The sequence below is a fragment of the Notechis scutatus genome, chromosome 3, assembly GCF_049901735.1.
Source record: "Notechis scutatus isolate UNSWTSFEM ecotype Mainland chromosome 3, rNotScu1.2, whole genome shotgun sequence".
Lineage (NCBI taxonomy): Eukaryota > Metazoa > Chordata > Lepidosauria > Squamata > Elapidae > Notechis > Notechis scutatus.
This window is the reverse complement of record NC_142011.1, coordinates 74,231,707-74,248,103: the sequence shown is the minus strand read 5'-3', so window position 1 is coordinate 74,248,103 and position 16,397 is coordinate 74,231,707. Positions and strand designations below refer to the sequence as shown.

Below are 16,397 nucleotides of genomic sequence, written 5' to 3'. Positions count from 1 at the left end.
TCTTTGTGGTGGCCATTTCTGACCACCACTACAACCGCCTTCGGGAAAGGGAGTAATGGCCAGCTCGGGAGGAGAGATGCGGCTCTCCTCAACCCTGCAGGCAATCTCCCCCCCTCTTCACCACCTCAACAGGGTGGCTTAGCCCCGAAACCAGCCGGCTCGGGGCGCTCCAGCGGCGAGCACGGATCGAAGCCTCCGAGAGACGAGTTTTTGGTCTGTCGCCGAAGAAGCTCAAACCGGAAGTCCCCAAGGCAGCAGCCCAACCTTTTAATGTTTCATCTATGAATCATGTTTCTTCACAGATAAAAGGCTGCTTCCAACTAATTAGCTCCAACAAGAAAGAGCCTTGCCAAGTTTTTGCAGAAATAGTTTATAACACAAGAGTCTTCAAATACCAACTGTAATGTCCACGAGGCTGAGTTTCAAAATGTCATTGCTTCCTACAAAGAATGTTCACTTCACAGCTGGCTTTTATCTTCTTGAAGGAGGGGCCATTACCTTGCAGCCTTACTCCTGAGTCGCCCATGCTGTTGTAGCTGCTTTTTCCTGCAAGCAATCCTGTACGCATGCACACTTGGCACAGGCTCCTAGGGAACTTCCTCATTGCTGCTGCCAGCCCCTACAATCTCTGAAGGCCCTAATGGTCCTGGCCCCTCATCTGAATCCTCACTCTCTTCAGCCATCTGCACCTGCTGCCTGTAACCACAACACATAGACATAGAGATAGAGATATATGTGTGTTGTTGTTGTTAGTTGTGAAGTAGTGTCTGACCCATCGTGACCCCATGGACAACTTTCCTCCAGACTTTCCTATCCTCTACCACTTTCTAGAGTTCATTTAAGCTCACGCCTACTACTTCAGTGATTCCATCCAGCCACCTCATTCTCTGTCGTCCCCTTCTTTTGCTCTCAATCTTTTCCAGCATTAGGCTCTTCTCCAGTGAGTCCTTCCTTCTCATTAGGTGGCCAAAGTATTGTATATATAATGTATATATAAAACACAACTCAAAGCAGTGAACATACATAATACATATAGCTCTCAACTTATGACCACAACTGAGCTCAAAATTTCTACTGCTAAGAAGGCAGTGTGACTTTTCCTGCCACAGTGAAGTAAAGTGAAGTGAATCACTGCAGTTAAGTTAGTAACATGGTTGTTAAGTGAATCTGGCTTCCCCATTGACTTTGTCTATTAGAAGGTCACAAAAGGTGATCTCATGACGCTGGGACATTTCAGCCATAATAAATATGTGCCAGTTGTCAAGCATCCAAATTTTGACCATGTGGCCACGGGGATGCTGCAACTGTGGCATGAAAAATGGTCATTGATCACTTTTTTTCAGTGCCATTGTAACTTTGAACAGTCACTAAACAAATGATTGTAAATTGAGGTCTACCTGTACCCATCTCATATATTCATATTCACATATATATCCATATCCATATATACATGCACATATTTTATTTATATGTCTATATAAGTAGAATATATGTATATCCACACAGTTTTCATATATATATTTCAATCTCTGGCCCAGCAAAAGTGAAAACAAATTTTGAAAACCAAAGTTATAGCCAACCTTATAGTCAGAGTCACCTAATATTGAGTCAAACTATTAGGAAACATAATCCCATTTTATCTATGTGTACAGGTAGTCCTCCTTCAATGACATTTTGCAATTAGGGCAGTGATGAAAAAATAACTTTGCAGCTAATCCTCTTATTTAGAAAAGCTGAAGCAAGATCATAGCACAGTTGCAGATTTACTTAGTGACTATCTAATTTAATAACTCAGTTGCTGTTCCCTATTATGGTTATTAAATAAGGACTACCTGCATTATGTTCCTGGTTTTTCAGGATTTTAGAAAAGCAATTTCCTTAGCCTGAGCAGGAGATAAGCAGTTTGCAACAGACACCTTCAGCATGCAGTTCACATGCTCTTCCAAGTATTTATTTAACTTGCAATTAATCATCATAAATTGTAACAACGCAGTTAGCTTACATCAATTACAAAAACAGCTCTAGGTGGCTTATGTATTAGTTTTATAATGAATACAATAATAAAATTAAAGAATCCATCTTATTGTGCATAGAGTGAAGAACAGAAGACTCAATAACAATAATAAAACATACATTGAAAACAAAAAAAAAAAAGATTTGAATCACAAACTACCCTGCCCCAGGATCTGATGGAAGAACTAGGTCTTTAAAGATTTGCAAAAACACGAGAGAGTTGGAATCATACAAATTCCTGGGAAAATGTTGTTTCTTGATTATGGCAGTCCCTCCTATTGTAGTGTTCCTAATACTGCTTGCTCTGTGTTGCCTTCTTGAAACCAGTAGTTAAGGTAGAAATAACCTTTGTTGAATATTGTGCTTTTATATCTTGTGAGTTTTATATAAACACAATACACTGTCTGAACCAGATTAAAATAAAAGTAGTGCAATTCAGTTCCTCCGCAGGTTTCAAGTGAGCAGTATGATCTAACTTAGAAGCAGCTGCTCAATGCATTTAATCTTTATATTAATTGGTAGATTCGGTACTTTTAGTGACTGAAAGTGATGGGATCCTAGAGGGTAATCTTTTCCAGCTAGATAAAAAAGGGAAAAATAAAGCTAAAGTAATCCTTAATGTGTATAAGATAAGTTGCAGAGTTTAAGTACTACCATTCATTATCACTTCGAGTTTTTCCAAATTGGATTGTGACCTCAGCAGTTGAACTCATATGAAACAGACTTTTCTACCCTAACAATGTCAGAGACCTTCATTCATCCTGCATTTGATTGCTAGTTTATCTTTAATAAACTATGCAATGAAATCTTAGATTGTTAATTACACCTAATTTCTCACATCATACCAATAGTGGAACAGGTATGGAAATGGAAGTATTCTAACAGTAGTAGGGTACGTGATTCTCTGATGATCCTAACTCATAAAAAAATCAATTTAAAACATTCTAACGGAAGGCTTTGAACTTCTTTCCATCTCTCCACACTGACATATTCTCTAATTGCAGTGAACACTTTTCATTGCCTTTGATTTCACAATTTCCCTAAAAGCCTCCCCTTTGTCCTTTCTTTTAATTGTTTCTTGTCTTTCATATTTCTCACGAGGCTGCCTCACTTTACCTCGGTGGTCAAATGACTTTGTTCACATCTCTCCAAGGACATTTCTGTTTGGAAGGTTTTTTATTTTTATTTTTTGAAGCTTCAACTTGAAAGACACATCCCAAGATTCTTAGCACTCTTTACGAATGGTTATTGTGTTTGCAGTTCATGAAATCATCTTTTATTCTCTTGTATAATGTTAGTGTATCTTGGGTGTTGATAGTGAGAATGTCAAATGTAGGTTGAAAATTAAAAGGATCACATCTTAAAATAAAATAGATCTTATGTAAATATGTTTACTTTTTCATTCCTTTCCCTAATTAACTCTACTGCAGTACAGTATTATAGGATCTTATACAATTGCTTATAATGCTGAAGTATTTTCCCATTTTTTTATTACAACCCACTATTTATGCACTAAACTTTATAAATCTGTTGGAACCTTTATCGTATTTTATCTACAACACACATTTATCTATTAAGCCCATTCTGTCAGCTTCTTTAACATCCAATCATTTACATCTGTAACCAATGTAATGCCAACCTTTTATTCATAATCAGAGAGATGCAATGGATATCAGGAACCCATATTTCTTCCAATTTGGCCCAGGCAGTAGAGAAAAAATATCCCAAAGTAGACTGAAGTTTAAACTTAGCAAGATGATGATATTGTTTGATTCTAAGGCTATTATAGTTCAGATGTTAACTCTGAATAGGGAGACACTATCTTTGAAGCACATTCATGACTTGAAGCTCATACCAGATACTGCTGAATGAACAGATGGAGGCTATGTCAAGGGCACTTTTGTCCATCTTGCAGTAGTTGCAAGCTGGATTGTGATAATTTGACAATGGTAATTTTGAGCCATGGTGGCACAGTGGCTAGAATATAGTATTGCATCCTAACTCTACCAACTGTGAGTAGTTCGATTCTCACTGGCTCAAGGTTGATTCAGCCTTCAATCCTTTCTAGGTTAGTAAAACAAGGACCCAGATTGTTGGCAGCAATATGCTGACTCTGTAAATAGCTTAGAGAGGGCTGTAAAGCATTGTGAAATGGTATATAAATGCTATTGCTACTTATCCTTATTACCATGTAAGTAGGGTTTTCTAGACAAGAATATCTCTAAAGCTGTGGTGGTGCAGTGGTTAGAATGCAGTACTGCAGGCTACTTCTGCTGATCACTGGTTGCCAGCAGTTTGGCAGTTCAGGTCTCCACAGGCTCAGGGTTGACTCAGCCTTCTATCCTTCCAAGGTTGGTAAAATGAGGACCCAGATTGTTGGGGGCAATATGCTGACTCTGTAAACTGCTTAGAGAGGGCCGTGAAACACTATGAAGTATACAAGTCTAAGTGCTAGTGCTAAGTGCTATTGCTAAAGGTCACTTGGAACTGCAAGCTGTATCAGCATACTTATTGGTAGGTGATGACAAGGTAACACCAGTATGAGCCCTGCATTGGTTTCCATTTAACCAATAAAGTTCTTGGCTTGGCCAATATGACCTGGTTGCAAAGTATCTCCCACACTATCTCCTTCAACTGAAATTGATAATGTTTGTCATGGGACTACTAGTTGTGCCAGTTGTCATAGGAGAAGAGACTAGACTTTACATACTTTTGGGGGGAATGTTACTGAGTTTTTCAATGATAGCATATCTTTTATAAAACAACCTCCTTCCAGAATTTAAACTAGTATGAAGGCATTCCAAAAATTAGTTAAGGTAAAGTTATTTGGACGAATGAACCATATCTAATTTTTAAAGTAACCAGTTATTGAGTTTGGGGCTTGTTATATTGATAGATAGATGATAGATAGATAATCTATCAGATAGATTTTTTAAAACTATTTTTGAACCCTTTTTTTGAACTATTAGATGGTATAGGATAATAAAAACAAGGACAAATCGGCTGAAAAACAGCTCTATCCCAGGGCAGTAACTATTGAATTCTGCTGTATAGTGCAATATTAATGCAGTATCAGGAGTTTTCAATTCAATGTATAGAATGTGAAAGATGTGTGTTTGTGTTTATTTTCATAGTCCTAATGTACGCTGAAGATGGTATTTAATTTCATTGTACGAGGTGCAAGACAATAAAGTAAACTAAACTAAATACTGAGAGGGCTTGGTGATTATGGGAATATACAAAAGCAGTAAGAAAATAAATAAATGAATATATATTTTTCATGATTCTTTTATCTTTATTGTTTTATTTTTCCTTCCTTCCTTCTTTCTTTCCTTCTACAGTGCCCTAAACATTGCATCATTTATGTCTATAAATCCATCTTCTTAGATATGGCTCTGTATGATTTTAGTAGAAACCAAACCTCCTTTCTTATCGATTCTCCTGCAACAGTGTTGAATTGGGCGTGTTGTGAATCAATAAAAAGTAACTAAGCCCAAATGCAAAGCGGGTTTTGAAAGCCTGCACACCTGATTGGTCCTTAAACAACGAACAAGGATTGGTCAATAACAAGTCCCTGATTGGCCAATATTAGGACACTTCTTATTGGATATTAGTTGAACTTGTTGCACATATTATTGGTTAATAGGGTAGCAGCCAACCCTATAAAAGGGTTACTGCTGCCCATAGCTTTGCTCTGTTCTGTTCTATCTACTGTTATTAAAGAGTTGAAGTCACTGGTCAGATGTCTGGTCTCCATTATTCTCCAAACTTAACACTGCCGACGAGGATGGGATGCGGAGACCGAAGAGCTGACTGATCTATAGAGCAACCAACAGAGCACGTGGTCGAACACGCACTATCAACGGCAACATGGCCAGTGGTGCCGTACCACCCGCTCCATTCGACCCAGAAACCGAAGACTGGGAGTCGTACATGGATAGGTTCCAAATGTTTCTGGAGACCAACAACTTGAAAGATGCAACAGCCAGCAAAAAAAGAGCTGTATTTCTAACCCACTGCGGCCTACCGTGTTTAAAATGGCAAAATCACTTGCCAAGCCAGCCGAAGTAAAAGCGATGGACTAGGACGTCCTCGAACCTTTGCTACGGGCCCACTACGTGCCCACTGTGCCAACCTTAGTCAGAAGGCACGAATTTTACCAGAGGGTCCAGCGGAAAGGCGAAAGCCTTGCCAACTATGTCGTGGACCTCCGAAACCTTGGAGGCCTCTGCGGATTCTCTAACTTAGAAGAAGCCCTCCGAGACCGCCTAGTTCTGGGCCTAGAAGACTGCACGATCCAGAGCAAAATCATGACTAAGGGGGACATCAACCTCACCGATGCCCTTAAAGAAGCCACGGCAGCAGAGGCAACCAAGAAGTCGGCAGCCCAAATGCGCCGCACCAGCGCACCGCTACGTCAACTCGCCAATGATACCTCGCCTCGCTCAGAGAGACACCCGGTATCGACTCACCACGAAGACCTAGAATCCCCGTCAGAAAGTGATGAGGAAGAGGTCAACCGACTCCGAACTGAACGAGACCAGTTCACACAACGCTCACTTCGACCGTGTGCAGGATGTGGAGCGAATCACCCACGATCCAGCTGCAAATTCTTCGACGCACTCTGCCGCGTTTGCGGGAAAAGAGGTCACATTGCAAAGGTTTGCAGAAGCAAACAAAACTCCAACTCCAAACCCCGACAGGCCGAATGCCAGTCTTCAGGATTCATCGGCACACTCCGAGACAAACTGAATCACCAATGGGGAAGCCACTCCTACAGAAACAAACCGTCCACCACTTCCACCAGGCGGGAAGAAACCAGGCGGGAAGAGACCCACCAGACAATTACCATAGGCCACGCTACATCCCTAGATGCCGGGAAAATCAGAGTGAAGGTCGCTATCGAAAACAAACCTTGTGTGATGGAGGTGGACTCAGGATCATCCCTCTCGATGGTGTCCTGGAAGACGCTCCAACAGCTCGTTCCGACGATTCGCCGCCAAGACCTCAACCCTCAAAGGGTTATACTCAAAGATTACCAGGGTAATCGAATTCCCGTTGTCGGGTCCCGCCGATTCCAGGTCTCTTTCAAGGACCGCACCGTCGCACTGCCACTGACTGTCGTTGACCGTGACCGGCCTAGTCTTTTAGGCCTGCAATGGTTCAGACCGCTCGGAATCACTGTAGCCGGAGTCCACCATGCCGAGACCAACGATTGGGAGGAAGCCCTCATGAAAGAATTCCAAGACGTTTTCGCGAACGGACTAGGCAAGTACAAGGGGACCCCGATCTCATTTAACTTGAACCCTTAGGTAGCACCCATCCGCCTTAAGCCGCATCGGGTGCCGTTCGCCCTAAAACCTAAAATCGACGAACAACTCGATAAGCTAATAGCACAGGGCGTGCTGGAACCCACCGACCACGCCCGGTGGGAAACCCCAATAGTGACGCCTATCAAGCCTGATGGGTCACTGAGAATTTGCGGAGACTACCGGGCCACCCTAAACCACGCACTTCAGCAAAGTGCATATCCAGTGCCGGTAGTGCAACATCTGCTCCATTCCCTGGGTGGCGGGAAAGTTTTCGCTAAACTAGACCTAGCGCAGGCGTATCAACAATTGCCTGTAGATCCGGCCACCGCGGAGGCGCAAACTATCGTCACGCATAGGGACGCATTTAAATGCAACCGGCTCCAGTTCGGGGTGAGCGTCACTCCAGGGATCTTTCAGAGCTTAATGGAAAGGTTGTTACAAGGAATAAGAGGGGTCGTACCGTATTTCGACGATGTACTCATCGCCGCCCCTAACAGAGACATTCTAGAAAAACGACTCCGAATGGCCTTACAAAGGTTCCAAGACGCCGGTCTCAAAGTTAAAAAAAATAAATGCCAGTTATGTACCGAAAGGGTGGAGTTCTTAGGATACCTCCTGGACAGTCAAGGAATCCATCCCACTGAGGACAAATTAAAGGCAATTAAGAAGGCCCCCACTCCAAGGAACAAGGCAGATCTACAGGCGTTCCTTGGACTTCTCAATTTTTATAACGTCTTTTTACCCAATAAAGCAACGGTAGCTGAACCATTACATAGACTCTTAGACAAAAAAGCAACGTGGGTTTGGGGACAACGTGAACAATACGCTTTCCAACAAGTAAAGAAATTGCTAACTTCTGATTCTGTACTTATGCAGTACAACGAGACTCTGCCGTTAACTATTACCTGTGACGCTTCACCTTTTGGGGATGGAGCAATCCTGGCCCACGTATTACCGAATGGAGCAGAAGCTCCCGTCGCGTTTTTTTCGCAAACTTTAGCTAAAGCTGAAAGAAATTATAGTCAGCTGGATAAAGAAGCTTTAGCCATTGTGGCTGCAGTTAAACGATTTCATGAATATGTGTATGGGCGAGCGTTTACAATAATTACTGATCATAAACCACTACTGGGGATTATTGCGGGTAATAAACCAACCCCGTATATATTGTCCCCCAGAATGACCCGCTGGTCTGAATTCTTGGCGGCGTACAACTACACCTTGCAACACCGCCCGGGGAAATCAATTCTCCACGCTGATGCATTGAGCAGAACACCGCTTCCAGAATCGGTTGAAGATCCAGCCCCAACCGTCACAACGCTACAAATTGAGGCTCTACACGCGCCGCCATTGACGGCGAGAGACATTGCCCTCGAAACAAAACGAGATCCGGTCCTGCAACACATCCTACGTTGGGTTGAACGTGGTTGGCCAACAGAACAACTATCACCGGAATGGGCACCCTTCAAAGCCCGCCAAACCGAACTATTTTCCCAAAAGGGCTGCATCTTGTGGGGCGATAGAGTCGTAATCCCGGGCAAACTGCAACGAACTGTTTTAGCGGTATTGCACGACGGACATCCGGGCATCGTGCGGATGAAAGCACTCGCACGGAGCTACGCCTGGTGGCCGGGAATCGACAAAAGAATCGAGGCCTGGGACGCTACTTGTCAACGTTGCCAGGACGTCAGCAACGCCCCACCTAAAGCAAGCCCAACCGAATGGGAAACTCCGAGGGGACCATGGTCCCGTATTCATATTGACTTTGCGGGGCCTACAAAAGGGCACACTTTCCTTATTACAGTCGACGCCTATTCAAATTGGCTCGAGATCCATCGAATGAGCACAACTACAACGGACTCAGTTATCAACAAATTAAACAGACTATTTGCCACACATGGTTTTCCGGACATTCTAGTCTCGGATAACGGCCCACAGTTCACAGCATTACCATTTGAACAATATCTCGCTGACCGGGGCATCCGCCATGCGCTAACCTCGCCCGCGCACCCTGTGGCGAACGGACGTGCAGAGCGCATGGTACAGTTTGTAAAAAAGACCCTCCACAAAATGGAATTCGGCGACATCGATGAGAAAATCAATCGAATTTTATTGTTGCAGCACATCACGCCTCACAGCGTTACCAACAAAACGCCCGCTGAACTTCTCATGGGGCGGAAACTACGATCGCACCTTGACCGGCTCCACCCCGCATACACACCCGAAAAGCCTTTCGGCTCCAGCAGCAAATGCCGGGAATTTAAGGTAGGCGATTTAATCTTTGCCAAAAACTTCTCCGGCGAGCCTTTATGGATACCCGCAACCGTCACCCAACTCACAGGGCCTAGATCTTACCGCCTGCTAACAGACGATGGGAGGTTGTGGAAACGCCACATAGACCAACTCCGTTCGAGATTACCACCCAGCGCCCATGGCTCCCCGGGTTCACCAACTGAGGGGGGAGGAAATATCGAGGAAATTGACTTCGATATGACAGATAGCAGGCCAACGGAAACCCTACGGCCCAGCGAAACACCGGGAATCGAAGCAGGGAGGGAGTTGACTTTCCCATGGGACGTGAACACGGGGGAAACCGAACTGCGAAACCCCGAAGAAACACTGATTGGTGGGGACAACCACAACGAAAGCAGCACGGAATTTCCGTGCAGCGAAACGGAGCTTAACAGAGATCATCCAAACGCTCCACTGGAACCGGACTTTAGGCCAAACCCGGTGGAACCACGGAAATCATCCAGACAGACCAAACGGCCTGTCTATCTTGAGGATTTTGTTACAGCTCCCCTCAAACGGAGCCCAAGGGGGAGGGGTGTTGTGAATCAATAAAAAGTAACTAAGCCCAAATGCAAAGCGGGTTTTGAAAGCCTGCACACCTGATTGGTCCTTAAACAACGAACAAGGATTGGTCAATAACAAGTCCCTGATTGGCCAATATTAGGACACTTCTTATTGGATATTAGTTGAACTTGTTGCACATATTATTGGTTAATAGGGTAGCAGCCAACCCTATAAAAGGGTTACTGCTGCCCATAGCTTTGCTCTGTTCTGGTCTATCTACTGTTATTAAAGAGTTGAAGTCACTGGTCAGATGTCTGGTCTCCATTATTCTCCAAACTTAACAGGGCGGCTATAGAAATTTAATAAATAAATAAAATAAACAATATGGTTGTTTGTTTTCCTTGAAGCTCTGGAAAACAAGCACCTCCATGCGTCTAAACTGAATTACAGTTCCTGACAAACTTGTGGATAGATTCTTCTTTTAAACCCAGCAGAAAACATATTTCTTTAAGCTACCAAAATGCCTTTAATATATGCTATCAAGCCATGACTACACATTGCTTATTAGATTAGGATTCATAATGCAAACACCTTTCAGCAGAACTAGAAGGTCAAGGAATTATTCAACTATCAAAATATAGAATATACAATTACTAGCATGGTATGATCTAACATTTTGCTGATTTAGAATTTATTACAATTCAGTTCAATGCTCCATAGGGAATTTAATCTTCATTTACTATGCAAGGTTCACACAGAATTCAGGCTTTCCACATTAATCTTACTGCATGAGTTTAACATTTAATACTACTAGTAACTAAAAACTCTTCTTGAATACAGTCTCTTCCTTCAATTGTCATGGTACTGATTGTATATACATTCAATACTGATTGAACAAAATTGCATAAAATTTGCATTATACTCAACATAAATGATTTAAGTGACAAAGTATAGGTTTTCCCTTTAATTTGATCAGAAATTGTGTTTTGGAAGCAAAATCTGACTGTCTTGAGCTACTTCCTAAATTTCATCATTCAAAGGAAAACAAAAATGAGACATTTTTGTCTTTAAACTTACTTGATTTACTTATCTTTAAACTGATTTGCTTTTTTTCAATTTTTTGTCAGACTTTTATCCAGTATAAGTACTGTAGATTTGTTAAGAGAGGAATGCCTTGGAAGCATATAACAGAAGAGTTGCAACAAGAAAAAGGGCACTTCTTGTATACTGTATAAGTAATTCTTCGATAGTGTGTAGTGTATGATGTTATATAGTGTATAGTGTAATAGATCAGAAATATTGAATAGTGGGAAACTATTTCTTCAAAAAGGAGGCATGTACTTAAGGCATAGCCATGTGGCTACAGTGCCTCCAAAAGTAAAACCACATTTCACAGCTCAAATGATAAAGGTTAAGGGGAGATTAATCAAGATGAAAAGAAGCCTGATTGTAACCGTTAGAAAAATTTTCACATATTGGTGTGCTGCTCTTTTAATAGTTGCTTTACAATTAGTAAATGAACCCTCTGACACATTTCCACATAAAGGGCATGATTTCTTGTCTGAAGAAAGTTAGCTTCAGCAGTAAGATGCTTTTCCAGAAATCAGAACTTTTAATTTTAATGTATGAGTCTAGGGGTCCCCAAACCCCTGAGCTGTGGCCCACTAGTGGGTTGTGCACCAATTATGCCCTAGTCGCTTTCCATCTTGATTATTGCAACATGCTCTACATGGGGCTGCCCTTGAAGAACATCCAGAAGCTCCAGTTAGTGCAAAATGCAGCGGCCCATATAGTTTTGTGCAGACCCCGGTGTGCATATTTTATTTTTATTTATTTATTTGATTTGTCAATTGTTTACAAGATAATAAGTACAAGTGTATACATAGTTGTGAATATATGAAATGGGTACATATAAGAAAAATAAAAGAATAAGAGAAACAATAGGACAGGGACGGTAGGCACGTTGGTGCGCTTATGCACGCCCCTACAGACCTCTTAGGAAAGGGGTGAGGTCAATAGTAGACAGTCTAAGGTTAAAGTTTTTGGGGTTTGGGGAAGAGACTACAGAGTCGGGTAGAGTATTCCAGACATTGACCACTCTATTGCTGAAGTCGTATTTCCTGCAATCAAGTTTGGTGCGGTTTACTTTGAGTTTGTATCTGTTGTGTGCTCTTGTGTTGTTATGGTTAAAGCTGAAGTATTCATTGACAGGTAGGACATTGCAATGTATGATTTTATATACCATGCTTAAGTCGGACCGAAGACGGCGTAATTCGAGGTTTTCTAGTTTTAGAATTTCGAGTCTGGTGGCGTAAGGTATTCTATAACGGGTAGAAGAGTGGAGAACTCTTCTTGTGAAATACTTCTGGACTTTCTCAATTGTGTTAATATCACATACGTGATAAGGATTCCAGACTGATGAACTGTATTCGAGTATTGGTCTAGCAAATGTTTTGTATGCTCTGGTTAGTAGTGAGATATTACCAGAGAAAAAGCAACGTAGGATTAGGTTAACAACTCTTAATGCCTTTTTGGCTATGTAGTTGCAGTGAGCTCTAGCACTTAGATCATTAGAGGTGAGTATTCCCAGGTCCTTTACAGAGCTTGGGTCATCAACAAGATCTTGACTATTCAGCTTGTATTTTATTTTATGATTTTTTTTACCAATATGTAGGACAGAGCATTTATTTGTTGAGATTTGGAGTTGCCATATGTTAGACCATTCAGATACATAGTCTAGATCTTTTTGAAGGGTAGTAGTATTGTCTGTGGTATTGAACAGCTTTACATCATCAGCGAAGAGAACGCAATTGCTCTTGATATGATCACAAAGGTCGTTTATGTAGATAGATTATGAAGAGAGTTGGTCCTAGAACACTGCCTTGGGGAACACCACTATTGACTGGTACTGGATTTGATAGGGCGTTCCCAATTTTGACCATTTGTTGTCTGTTTGACAGGAATGCTTCTATCCAGTTATTCAGTTGTCCAGAGATACCATAAGATTTTATTTTTAGGAGTAGTTTGTCGTGTACCACTGAATCAAAGGCTTTGCAGAAGTCTATGTAGATTGCGTCTATTGCTTTGCCCTGGTCGAGTTGAGTAGTCCACATGTTTTTGCAGTGTAAGAGTTGCAGATTACAGGATAGTTTTTTTCTGAAACCAAATTGTTTGTTGGAGAGTAGGTTGTTTGTCTCTAAATGGAGGATGATGGATTGGTTAATAATTGATTCCATGACTTTACAGGTGACGCAGCATAAGGAGATTGGTCTGTAATTTTCAACTAGGCTTGGGTCTCCTTTTTGAAGATGGGAATGACTGTGGCTTGTAACCATAGGTTGGGCAAGGAGCTGGTTCTGAAAGATCTTTCAAAGATTATGCTTAGAGGTTTGGCTATGGCAGCGGATAGTTTTCTTAAGAAGTAGGCACATATTCCATCCGGTCCAATAGATAGAGATGGTTTTAGGTTGCGTAGTGCTTTTTCAACATTGTCTACTGTAAAATCGATATGTATTAGATCATTATTGTTGTCTGTGGTACGGCTAGGAAACATTGGGCATGATCCATTACTGTTTACAAACACTGAGCGAAGAATGTGTTAAAGATGTTGGCTTTAATGGTGTCGTCGCTGCAGTCTTTACCATCAGGTCCTATCAAGGGAGGGATGGACCTTGAGTCTTTAGTTTGTTGTTTACAAAATTGTAAAAAGCACGGTGGAATTGGTACTTAGAAGGTTTTCCTCTTGTTTAATGTGGTAATTGGTGCATTCGGTCTTTATCTGGTGGCATAAATTTTTATATCGGTTTTTGAAATTAGCAACGTGACCAGATTTGTTTTTCCGCCAGAGTGATCTCTTTTTGGATTGAAGTTTCCTTATTGATATGGGTAATCTGCTTTTTGTTTTGTTTTTGGAGTTGTTGTTGGAACATATAGTTTGATGACTCTTTTGACTTCAAGTAAAAATATGTTGTAATGATCTTCAACAGTATTGCATCCAGTGAATAGAGATTGCCAATCGAGGGATGAGAGATCGTTATCTATAAGATCATAATTGCCTTTTTTGAAGTTACAACTAGGGATGACATCGTTGTGGTGATTTTTGCGTGGACGTATGTTGAGGCAAAAGTCAATCATATTGTGATCACTACTGGAAAAGGGTTCTTTGGTTTGTATTCGGTAAATTAAATTCAAACTATTGCAGAAGATGAGATCGAGGCAGTTGTTCAGTCTAGTGTTGTTGGTTACTAGTTGTTCAAGACCTAGATTTGTAATAGCATTGAAGAAGGTTGTGTGTATGATTTCAGTTGTACAATTATTTAGGGTCCAGTCAATATGAGGTAGATTGAAATCACCAAGAAGGATAAAAGGGTATGGGCAGGATGTAGCCCATGTTAGTAGTGTATTTAGCTTGTTTATATGTTCGATGTCATAATCAGGTGCTCTGTAACATAGTAAGAATCGAATTGTGATATTTAAGGATAGTTCACAGATGATGGTTTCAGGAAGGGCAAGCTCCTGGGTAACTTGGATATTTTTTAGATGTAAGGATTTTTTGTAGAATATAGCAACACCACCTCCTCGACGATTTTCACGATCTGATCGGTAAACATGATAGTCTCTTACTGTGGTAATGGAGTCGGGGAGAGATGCATTGAGTCCACCTCTCCTGCGGGAGTTGCATTGGTTGCCAATTTGCTTCCAGGTGCAATTCAAGGTGCTGGTTGTTACCTTTAAAGCCCTTCATGGCTTGGGACCAGATTATCTGAGGGACCATATCTTGCCGGTCACATCTACCTGACCCATCAGAGCAGGGAGGCAGGGAATGCTGTAGGGCCCATCCCTGGTGGGACCCAGAAAAAGGGCCTTCTCTGTGGTGGCTCCCTTTCTCTGGAACATCATTGCCCCAGAGATTAGAATGGCCCCCTCTCTAATACTCTTCCAGAAGGCACTGAAGATCTGGTTCTGCCAGTGGGCCTGGGGAACCCAGAGCGGGATAGAGCCCATCAAATGGCTCGTGTGATCTGCTGTCATCGGGGCGGGGGTGGGTGGGAGTTGGGGGGTGATTTTTTATTCTTTCCCCTCAGATTTTGTTCTATAGTACTTTATTAATTTATTTGATTTTTTGTTAGTTTTTTTAAATTTGGTTTTACATTCTGTAAGCTGCCTTGAGTCGCCATGGGTGAATAGATGGCAATATAAATTTAATAAATTCATAAATAAATAATCTGTTTGCCACCAGGCCATGGAAGAGTCAGGCAATCAAGTCAGTGTGCACATTCCCACTTGGATAGTGGTTATGCCAGTTTCTTTTTATATTCTTGAGATATTTCCTACATTTTAATATTTTACCAAAAAAAGTCTACACTTACATAATTGGATATAGAAATTAAAAATACTGCTGATGGATTTAGTCTCAATTTATAATTAACCTTAGCCAGAATTTCTGATGTAATGTTTTCTTGTTTCAGCTGGTGAGCCAATAACTTTCTACCTTTCTCTCCCAATTGCCAGTAATTTTGATTGATACATTTTGACTGATATATTTCAAATATTCAGCTTTTTCTGAATAATTCTGAATTCCTGAATATAGTTTTCATTGCTAAAAATATTGACAGTACTCGACTTGCAACCTTCTGACGAGCCAAGTCAATGGGGAAGTCAGATTCATTTAACAACCTTGTTACTAACTTAACTGCAGTGATTCACTTAACAACTGTGACATGAAATGTTATAAAATGGGACAAAACTCACCTAATACATGTGTCACTTAGCAAATTTTGGGTTCGATCATGGTCATAAGTTGAGGACTATGTGTTCAATAAATCTGTGAGGTTTCTAAATTTAGTTAATATTATGGTGTTGTTCACCCTTTGCTGTTTGTATTCTGTCACCTTTCTACTCTTGTTAATTTTCTTGGCTTGCTTGTTTCACCGGTAATTCTGATCATACAATATTTCCACTCTTCCCAATGCAGATTTACCTTAAATATGCTTTTAGCATGATTAGTGAACTATGTAAACATGCTATTCTGCCACAGCCTTATTGAGAGATCATATTTCCTCTGAAAGTAAAAGTGAATAATCTATTATATGTCATTACCTCATCCAATCTTTCTTACTCAATCGTTCGTATCCTGACATGAGAAAGGATTGATTAAAAAGAATATTTTTGCTCTGAAAGGTTATAAAAATGCTTCCTGTGAAGTTTGATCTTCAGAAACCCTTTCATGAACAAAAATTGTCTTTATAGTAGTTATTACATAATGCATATGGATATGCA

The 16,397-nt window shown here is 41.2% G+C and overlaps 1 protein-coding gene across 3 annotated transcripts in view; it reads left to right on the top strand.

The window, feature by feature from the left end:
- Nucleotides 1-16,397, top strand: part of SLC44A5 (solute carrier family 44 member 5) — a 198,570-nt gene that overhangs the window by 119,518 nt on the left and 62,655 nt on the right. The gene's annotated exons all lie outside the window — the stretch shown is intronic.